The sequence below is a fragment of the Mytilus galloprovincialis genome, chromosome 14 (genome assembly GCF_965363235.1).
Source record: "Mytilus galloprovincialis chromosome 14, xbMytGall1.hap1.1, whole genome shotgun sequence".
Classification (NCBI taxonomy): domain Eukaryota; kingdom Metazoa; phylum Mollusca; class Bivalvia; order Mytilida; family Mytilidae; genus Mytilus; species Mytilus galloprovincialis.
In genome coordinates this window covers 14,260,218-14,271,273 of record NC_134851.1, presented here as the reverse complement: position 1 = coordinate 14,271,273, position 11,056 = coordinate 14,260,218, and the positions used below count along the sequence as shown (strand labels likewise).

Sequence of the window (11,056 nt, the reverse complement as noted above, 5' to 3'; positions counted from 1 at the left end):
GATCGAAATATTTCGATCCCCCATTTTTAAAATCAAATGATCGTTCCCTTACTGCTGGAAAAGTTGTCCGAAAACTTTGCATTCGGTTCTACGTAATGAACAATTTAACAAGTGTGAACAAATCTGATGTATAGGTAGCTAAACAAGGTGTATAGGTGTGAACACATTTAATGTGGAACCAGTGTCCATTACATTAAACTAATTGTAAACATGTAAACTGTACACGGCGTTTGTTGTCAGTTCCATCTTAAAGTAGCGGATTTGCTCCAAACACTTGTGGTTTTTTTTTTATGCATCGGCTACAGCTTTGTAAAGGTGGCTCTGAGTTCGAAGTTTTTGTCAGAAGTGCCGTGTATTTGTTAGTTTAATCTTTACAGAGAAAGATTCAAATTCGTCGAAAAAATAGGGGGTCCCAAACCATTCAAGCTCAAAATATTACTTTAAAATATATATGTTAAAGGGACAATTTTTTCAATGAAATGATAGGGAAAATAGAGATGTTTACATAATTTTATTGGATTATAAAAATAGGTGACTGCGACACATGGTCTTAAACTGTGATATAAAAAGTTTAAATATAGCTTCAAAGAATAAGCAATTAAAAAATATAGGTCACCGATAAGGAAAATATGTTTTTGTCTTTTTTTAAAAACAAAATATATTGGCCGGAAAATGGAGAAATTTGGTGGAATGTCATTTTGAGCCATTCACAGATACACATACTAACGATAATATTTTGTTGTGACAAAAATACAATATATCACCATTTTAAATCAATCGAAATATCAAACAAATAACAGTGAATGTACGACACACACTTTTCATGTGCATGATAATTCAAGCGTGAAATTAATTTATGTACAGTCGAATAGTCCCGATCCCCCCATAAGAAGCTTGCTCAGTCTTAACTAAGAAAAATATGATATATTGTCAAGAAGCAGTCAAAGAAAATGTATGTTTAATATGTTCCAAGAATCTACACAACAATAGGAAATGGAAAATACATGTTCTTTTTTAGCCTTGTTGCTTTTATTTTAAGAAACAGATAATTTGCATAAAATGGACCTCGAGTTAATAAAAAGTGTCAATTTACTAAAAAATACATGCCTCCATATGATTGTCTTTTTATAGTGTAACGGTGTTTAAACTTAAAAACAAATTATGTCAATTTAAGGTTGCATTTCTGTAAATATTGACAATGCAATTTCCCATAGGAACTCCTTTTACGGCTCAAACTGTACCACTTTTACTTTGAAGTTTTGAAATTTTTGTTATCCTAGGATTGAAAGTTCATTTGCACCACCATTTTTTTCAAAGGTCAAAATATAGGGCTGTGCGGCATATTTTCAACGTTTACATGCCCTGAATTTCTCAGAGTTTAAACTAACACTATTTTTTTTTAACTACCCTTACCGCAAATGAAAGGTTATCACAGATCTCAATGTAAACAATATGCACATGAAAATGTACTGGTAACATTCCCAAATTATGTCTCTGTGAGATGAAACACAGAATAACTGGGAACCAATATGTAAACAAAAATAATTTTCTATGAATATTCAAGATTTTCCCAAAAAAGACGTGTCTTGAGAAACAGCTGTATTTACAAAAACTTATAAAGGGGTTTATAATGAATGTTATTGATGCAACATACATGCACTCATGAATAGTATATTGTCCTCACCATATATATCATTTCCGTAAAAATCCAGTGTTATTGAAAAAGCAAAAGGACAAGGTACGATAAGGCCCGTTTTTTTACATCCCCCTTTTTTTCATTTTAGGGGAACATGAGAAAATACGAGGGCTATAAAAACAGCCCTTATCGTACATTGTCTTTTGCCATTTTTAATTAGGGGTATTGTGAAGCGAGGATTGTTTTGTTTTAAACTTTATCACAACTAGTACATATCGCCAACTGAAATATAGAATAAAAAATTTACTGTTGTCATATACTTTTTTCATATAAAATAATTTTGTTCAAGAAGTGAATTTTCATGGGTATCCAAGTCTTTTGTTATTTCACTTGTTAAATTGATTTTTCACTCTATTTTGTTTTAGCTGTTAGTTTTAATAACTTTTACCCTAGAAACACAATTACTTTATAGTATCAAACAATAATTTTGTATTTTGTGAAATATTTCTAACGGTTTTCATGGATTGAGTTATCTGCCCCTTTTCATATTAATCTCCAGTGTAGAGGTCCATATATTTAGGAGGTACAAACACAATATGCCGAAGACATGTAGAAGTATGGTGAACAACTCGTCTTTCAAATTAAACCTGAAAACACATTATTTTATGCCTTATTATCCATGACTGTCTGAATGCAAGGACGATGCAAAACTGATTCATTCGAATTAAGACAGCAGATAAAACAAGAGTGTGTGACTTTCATCAATTTCCAACTGTACCATGCAACAATTTGACCCTTATGTACACGTGTTTGAGTGTGAAAGCAGTACAGAAAGACATATGATTGGATGCGGGAGTTGAAAGTAAGATTGAGACTTTGCAGTGATCTCATTCATGTCTGCTTTCAAAACGTTAGAATAACAATATGACATCCTATTATGTCTGTTTTGGTTTTTTCACTCATCGTTGTATATATAATGGCATTTGAAGCGACTGTTAGTGAGAGGTTGAGCTAGGTACAAAACTAAGTTCAATCAACAATTTTCTACATTTGAAAATGTCTGTTCTAAGTCAGGAATATGACAGTTGGTATCCATTCGTTTGATGTGTTTGAGCTTTTGATTTTGCCATTTGAGATGGAACTTTCCGTTTTGAATTTTTGTAATAGTTGAATATTTTTGAGACTTTACTTTTTTTTATACTAACATTTCAAATGTTAGATTACGGAAATACAGTGTTATCATTCAGCACCGCTCTCGAGATGTCAGAATGACACAATGTTAGACTAACTTTTCGAATATGTTAGATCATACAAATGTATTTTACCTAAATGCAAAGCCAACTTTATTGAAAACTAGTTATTTACACGCATCTTCTTTGTGCGTAGAAAATTGTTTACATGTTACAACAAGTATATATCAAGCAATTCAATTTCTAGAAGCTTCAGCATCAATGAATGTAGGATATTTGAAATTATTCCTTCGTTTTGTTCAAGGTATTTTTGTATAATGTTTGGTTCATGTTGATCAGATTTTAGCTTTCCAGTTGTGTTTAGTAGACCGTTGTGTTGTCATTCCGCCGTGTTTTGGTTTTTGAAATTGTGTTAGACATACGAAGATGTGATTGGAGTGCCAAATGAGACAACTCTCTACCCAAGTCATAATTTATAAAAAAAAAATTATAGGTAAAAGTACGGTCTTCACCACGGATCTCACACTAAAAACCAAGCTATAAAGGGCCCAAACAACTACTAGTGTTAAATAATTCAAACGGTAAAAACCAACGGCTAAGTCTATATAAAAAACAAGAAACACTAATGAACCACATCAACAAATGACAACTTCTGAACATCAGATTACTGAGTTTGGACAGGTCCAAACTATTGCATCGGATTAAAACGTTATAATGATACCGAACCTTAATTATTTTAATCTCGTAGTGGGTGGTATTAACCATATCTGGATTCTAAAATATTCTAAACAACTTCTGGACAATTTTAAATCTCGGTCTATTTCTGAAATGAATTATAACATAACTTTTGATTTTTTCAACAAGCTGTTTACCACCATTCCCCATTGAAATTATAATTTTTTTAATGGTCATTGAACGACAATTTTTTTCCTATGTGACGTTTATATTTTCTGACGTCAGACACGCGCAGCAATGCATTTGTTTTTTAATTTGATAGATGCTTTTGTGCTTTTTTGTAAATGACTTTTTGTTTTGAAATTGTAACACAGTGATGACTGCCGTACCCGTATTTTGACTATTGTATTTATTATCATGTCTTTTGAGTTCACGCATCGTTGTGAATATAACGGAATTTGATGCGCCTGTCATAAAAGTGATAGGTTTACCGCTATAAAACCATGTTTAATCCACCGTTTTTCTACATTTGGACCAAGTCAGGAATATGACATTTGTTGTCAATTTGTTTGATGTGTTTTTTTCATTTGATTTTGCTATTTGATTAGGGACTATCCGATTGAATTTTCCTCGAAGTTCAGTATTTTTGTGATTTAACGTTTTACAATACAACTGGTATATAATACTAGCAATGATACTCTGCGGAGGAATTTATCTAATTTCTAGAGGTAAATCATGTGAATTGACAACGCGTCATTACTTCAAGGGTTTAATGTTCACGGATATTAAGATAAGGTGGTGTAACGGGGAGATAATTTCGACGAAGAAGAACTCTGTATAAAGTATATATCTACAGTATATTGGGGATTTAATTTTGATACAAGTACATGTATTATAAGGATGAAGTAAATAATGTTTTTGTTGATGATCTCACTGTTTTTATGCAGCTTGTCTGGGTCTTTTTCTCATGATGAACATTTACTTGTCCAATCCTATTAAAATAAAAATCAAGCATACTCTTCATCCACGTCACAATTAGTAAAATATTAATGTCCTTTTCCTCTTAACTCTAACAACATTCTCTTTTGTAGACATTAATTGTGTAATACTAACTGACAAGTGTTAATTTACGTTTTTTGATTGAGTTAAGCATGCCAATTGATATTTTATCGTGTGTTTTTCTATGTTGTAATGTTATGCTATTGTTTCAGAAAAAGAGAGGAGACGGTTTCGTACCATTAAAACGTTTAATCCCGCTACAAATGTTTGCAGCTGTCCTAAGTTCCTGATTGAATGGTTTTACACTTGTAATTTCTGGGCCCTTTATAACTTGTTGTTCGGTGTGAGCCAAAGCTCCGTGTTGAAGGCCATACATTTACCTATAATGGTTCACTTTTATAAATTGTTATTTGGATGGAGAGTTGTCTCACTGGCACTCACACCAAATCTTCCTATATCTTAGAACAGTAAATAAATAATATAATGCAAATGAATTGGCGAACGGCCCAAAGGAATCAAAATTTTCAAATAGTGTTTATCAGAAAGAAAATTATTAAAGAAAAATATCATATAAAATGGAAAAATTGAAACAGATGCGTTGAAGACACATATGTCTATAATGCAATCGATTCAATGCGTAATGTATGTAATTATTCAAAAAAGAAGGTGTGTAATTATTCAAAAAAGGTGTGTAATTATTCAAAAAAGGTGTGTAATTATTCACAATAGAAGGTGTGCAATTAGACAGCTGTTGCGTGTTTCAATTTAAGATCAATTTATTATAAATCACTGTTATTATCTTTCAGTTATAGATTTACTTCTTGGAAGACACAGGTTTGTTTTGTACATTTTAGACAAATTTTTAGCATTCTCAGTGTTCATTATATGCACGAACATTTTGTTTAAGTTATTCTTACAGGGGAAATAGTGAAAAAAAAGTCATTGCATGGATATATATCAAATATTTTCTTTTGATATATGAACGCAGTTGGTATATCTTCTATATCTTATTTCATTTATAAGATTAGTTTAAAACTACTGAAATTTTTTCTTTATATTTTTTCAGAATTATGTCAACATTTTGTTGTGTGGTCGCTGTCATCTTCACCATATGTCACGTGGTAAATGCAGGCAGTAAGAAGTTTTTTTCATATTTATTTTCCATACAACACAAGGATCAGTCAATCATTCAATATAGAACTCATATCCCCTAAAAAACGAATTTTAATTAAAATAAATAATTATTCTGTGTTCCCATTTAAATATTTCCTTTATTATGTAGCACCTTTATCATGTTTATAGCTCAATTAAACACGGATGTTTGTTTACACAATTTCATGCTTTCTTATACAGATTCCCTGACCTTATAGATTTGTTTATTAGACTTAATCAATAAATGTTCGAGGCAGGTTTATTTCAAAGTATAAATCGTCAAGATGGGAGTGGCACTACCATGGATTAAACTGATCGCCCTTCACGGAATGTAGATGACCACGAGTCATGATATACTTGTCGTTAGACTTATTTCAATTTTGATTAATATGTTTGTTTTTCACCTTCTTTTCTACTTATCAATTTCAAAAGATTATTATATAATAGTGTGTCATGTGTTATTGTGTGAAACGAGAAAAAGTTTGAAATAATATTAAGTAGAATAGCTTTTCAATTAATTTCAATATTAATGTTTAACTTCAAATAAAAGTATAATAGATAGTGATGTTTGACCTTTTTATATTGTAAAGACAGTAGGGTTATTTTTTAAGCTTATACAAAAGTCTTAATACAGTTCTGATGTAAAAGAGAATAAATCTAATCAAAACAGATAAACAATAGTACACAAAATACAAGATAGAAAACTAAAGACCGAGAAACATGAATGACGCACACAAAAAAGATAGGATAATATTATCAAAGGTACCAGGATTATAATTTAGTACGCCAGACGCGCGTTTCGTCTACATAAGACTTATCAGTGACGCTCATATCAAAATATTTATAAATCCAAACAAGTACAAAGTTGAAGAGCATTGATAATCCGAGGTGCTACAGAAGCGTAAGCATATACTCACATGTGGCATCTCTTGTTGCTTATTTTATAGAACGCACCTAGTAACAAGTCTTATTTTGTAAAAAGTCGTCAGGATTGTAGTAACGGTATTATGAACATATATGCTTTCATCTTTAGAACGAACCTACAGTTTATATTGATATATTGATTAATTTATTTGATAACTTTCTTACCAATTCAATGTTGCGTAATTTATTAATCTGTTCAATTATCAAATTTAAGTTTAATGGTAGCACATTTTCTTAAGGTCTTACTCGGCAATGTCATGCTTCGAATGGAACATGCGCAAAGAGAGGAAATACTTGTGAAACGGCTTACGGATCAGGATGGACAAATATAGGAAAATGTTGTAGAGGTGGGCCATGTTGCAAATGTAAGTATGTTATATATGTACTGAAGCTTATACGGTACAATTATGAAATAGTTTTTCCCGCCTCCAACAATTGTCACTTTACAATGCTTATGAAATTCGAAAAATTCAATTAAGTTCTTTGTGAATTATAATGCCAATTTAAATGGTATTGTAATCAGTTATACAAAGCTAAACGGTTGATACTATATTTACCTGAGTACAAAACTATGTCTGAACTGGTTATAATGTTTTCACGACTAATGTCAAGAATACTTAAAACAATATATTTGCATGATGTTGATATCTATTTATATCAATATCGATTTTTAATTTTCTGTTATTTTCTTCAGAAGTCGTCGCAAGTCAGTTCGATGGTCGATAAGATGGCTTCAGCCCAGTAGTCAACACTTTTTGTGCTGACATGAATTATCATTGATATGGCTATATTCATAAATTAATTGTTTACAAAAATTGTAATATTTGAAAAACTAAGGCTTTTCTACCTAAGAAACCTTTGCAACCAACAAATGTATTGTTCCAAATTGTCTCTGTCATACTGTTAATGTTTTCATTTACTTTGACAAAGCAGTATAAAGATTTCAAGTGAGAATTATTTTCATTGATGCATTTGATATAAGTGACATGCATTTGTAACTAAGAAATGTAAGTTTTACATCCTGGGGTCTTTTGACTTGAGGTTCGTGGTCCTAAAAAAAATTTAGAGAATAAAGGTCAAGACGGAGGTCGTGTTCTAACGTTTAATTGGATTTTTTTACTTCTTTTAAAAAACCGATAAAGTTATCGACCACAGAATTTTGTCGTAACACATACACTTTAGTAGGAAGGATACTTTGGCATTGGAAAGGTGTTTTGATTGAAGTTCTTTGGCTACTTATTTTCAAATTGAGGTCAATGTTATATGTACACTTAACGTTTTAATTTTTTTTATCGATGCTTTAATTTAAATTGTATGCAAGATAAAGGTATTGAAGTGACCTTGTGTTAAACGGAGGTAGCTTATTTTTTGTACTTGTGAAAAGTATAGAAAATCATTCTTTTTTTAGAATAAGTGTCAATTAAGTTATCATATGATACCAGAAAGGAAATGTTTCAAACCGTGAATAACACATTATCTATAAAAATGTGTACATAAACCATATATATGTTTAAAATTAGCTAAAAGTAAGCACAGGAAATGATATTTGTGTTCAAATTTTAATATTAATGGGATCAAAATATATCGTTTCTAGTGGAGAGATCATCAGTTGTTCTCTGAAAAATTTATTTTTAATTATAATTATAATAATCATTATCTTTATTATTATAATTATAATTATAATTATTATTATTATTATTTTTATTATTATTATTATTATTATTATTATTATTATTATTATTATTATTATTACTTTTTTTATTATTATTATTATTATTATTATTATTATTATTATTATTATTATTATTACTTTTTTTTAGTATTATTATTATTATTATTATTATCATCATTATAATTATAACAGTGTGTCTGTTGTTAACAAAACGCTCGTCTAGCGTATATACAAAACGTAATCCTTGTATCTATGATGACTTTATTTACAACCACTTGGTAGATGCCACTGCTGGTGGAGTTTTAATTCCCCGAGAGTATCACAAGCCCAGTAGTTAGCACATCTGTTTTGACATGGATTATCATTGATATGATCATATTTATAAATCAACTGTTTACAAAACTTTGGAATTTTTGAACTACTAAGCCTTTTCTACTTGGGGAATATATTGCCTAAGCTGTTTGTCAAAACTTATTGGAATTTTGGTCCTTAATACTCTTCAACTTCGTACTTTATTTGACCTTTTATACTCTTTTAATTCGAGTGACGCTGATGGGTCTTTGTAGACGAAACGCGCGTACGGCGTATATACAAAAATTAATCCTGGTATCTATGGTGAGTTTATTTCTAACGGTTACAATTGTCAGTTCAATGTGAAGATCTTCAACCGCAACCAAATGGAATGGTTTCTATGAATGGTAGAGACATTGGGGATGTTGCCAATTTTTCATGTAAAAGTCCATATGAATTACGAGGAAGTCAATCACTCAGATGTACAGACTCTGGGTGGGATGATGACATTCCAATATGTTATGGTAAGTGAAACATTTAGTAAATATTTATTCAGAAGGTAAACATTTGTCATTTTATTGAAAATTGTGTAAACTTTCACAAGCGGGTGTATGCTAATGTACTTTATATTAAACGTGTCATATGCTGTTTTCTTATTCTTTGTTCAAATATTTTTTTGTTCTATTATTGGGATAAAGATAACACTACAAAATTGACTGTTGTACCCAAAGTTGTTTACATTCAAGCTTTATGATCTGTTAATTTTTCTTATACATTGCTTTCAATTTAATGTAACTATGTGCGATTGTAATACAGTGAGAGGTTAAGTAAGTAAACCAAAATAATCCACAATTTTCTGCATAAGGAAATGCATGTACCATATCAGGAATGTGACAGTTGTTTTCCCTTTGTTCGATTTTGCCATTTGAAAATGGACTTTCAGTTTTTAATTTCATTTGATGTTCAGTATTTTTGTTATTTCACAAAGCTAACTAGGAAATATTTAACCGCAATCTTAGAAAAAGAAATTAAAATAAGTTCATAATGATGAAACAACAAAATGAATGAGCACACAAAAAAGCGAATTCCATTTTTGGTAAACGGGAACTAAAATGTAACCTTATCATACGGATAAATAATTATTGATTTTTTATTAATTTATCTATTATAGTATGTCCGACAGTAGGCGACAACCAAGTTTCTTTTAATGACAAAATATACACGATAACTTGTACCATCATATATTATGAATTTGCATTGGTAAGTATTACTAATTGAAATTCTTCGTGCTTTACATTTTAAAAGCCTGAGGGGAGACATTCAAATCATTCAAACCACAAAACTAAATGAATTTAGACAGATATACTTGAGTAATTATCTATAAAACATTAAAACTTATGAAAGAATTTGAGATATCTACTTGTTTGGATTTCATAAGAGTTTTCTTGTACATTTTGGTTGAAAGTTGTTGTAATGCTTTTTCTCTAATTTTCATGCAATTTTTACATTTCCTGACCGGTGTTAGAAAAATATTTTTAATCTCTAGTGAAAAATTTGTTTTCAGCAAAAGATTGGTCGAAATTTTATTGGGACGTTAAATTTGTTTTGCATGTTTTGTTTCTTCTGAATTTTCCTATTCTGACGTCATGGAAAAAGGCGATCCCCTGCCTTATGACGTCACATAAAACGTACACAACTTTCCTGAAATCTTTGAAAAAGAAGGATAAAAATCATTAGAGAAACAGATTCCACCACTTTAACTCGTGTATTATGATATTTCTCCACTAAATTTCAACTATTTATGCTTTTAGTTATACAATAAGTGGCACATTTTTAATTCATAAATAATAGTGGAAGTTATGAATATAGTATTTCACATTCACATGATGATTACAGGTACATTAAAAAACTTAAATGGATTAAAACTTCTATTGACGATATTCAATATCAGATTTATACAGTATGTATAGCAAATGTACATATCTTGTGCAATGCCATTGTTTGTCACTTTCAGAATTGTACACTGTGAACTTTTTAACACTCAACATAATATTCTAAAGAAAGAAATACTGAAAACAAAGTTTAAAGTTTTCGATGAGGTCAGGGGTTAAGACGTTAAAAACACTCATGAAGATGTGTAGATGACAGAGGCATGAACATCTTCAAATTTCTCTAAATATTAATTATCTCTACGATATATATCCTGAAATTAACACACTGATCGCCCATGTATAGTATCATGTGCAATCATACCACATCTCCTGATCTTATCCAAAATGTTATGCCTTTTTTTAACAAAACAGTTATTGATTAGTAGTATTTAATGAAACCCCAAAACATTTGAATTTGATTAGAAACATTTATAAGAGGGTCTCGGTGGCCGATTGGTCTAAGTAATACTTCTGTAATCACTAACTAGTCAACACTGAGGTTGTGAGTTATATCCCCGCTCGTGCGGGTGCACTCATTTTCAGCCTTAATTTATCCTTTCAATTAATGTTGATCTATTTATTATTT

The 11,056-nt window shown here is 30.5% G+C and overlaps 1 long non-coding RNA gene across 1 annotated transcript; it reads left to right on the top strand.

Annotated features, from left to right (window-relative positions):
* The first annotated feature begins 5,560 nt into the window (after nt 1–5,560).
* Nucleotides 5,561–9,800, top strand: LOC143058353 (uncharacterized). Its single transcript, XR_012973021.1, has 4 exons — nt 5,561–5,634; nt 6,816–6,941; nt 8,896–9,063; nt 9,711–9,800. It is a non-coding gene; the product is annotated as an uncharacterized LOC143058353 (long non-coding RNA).
* Nucleotides 9,801–11,056: the final 1,256 nt, after the last annotated feature.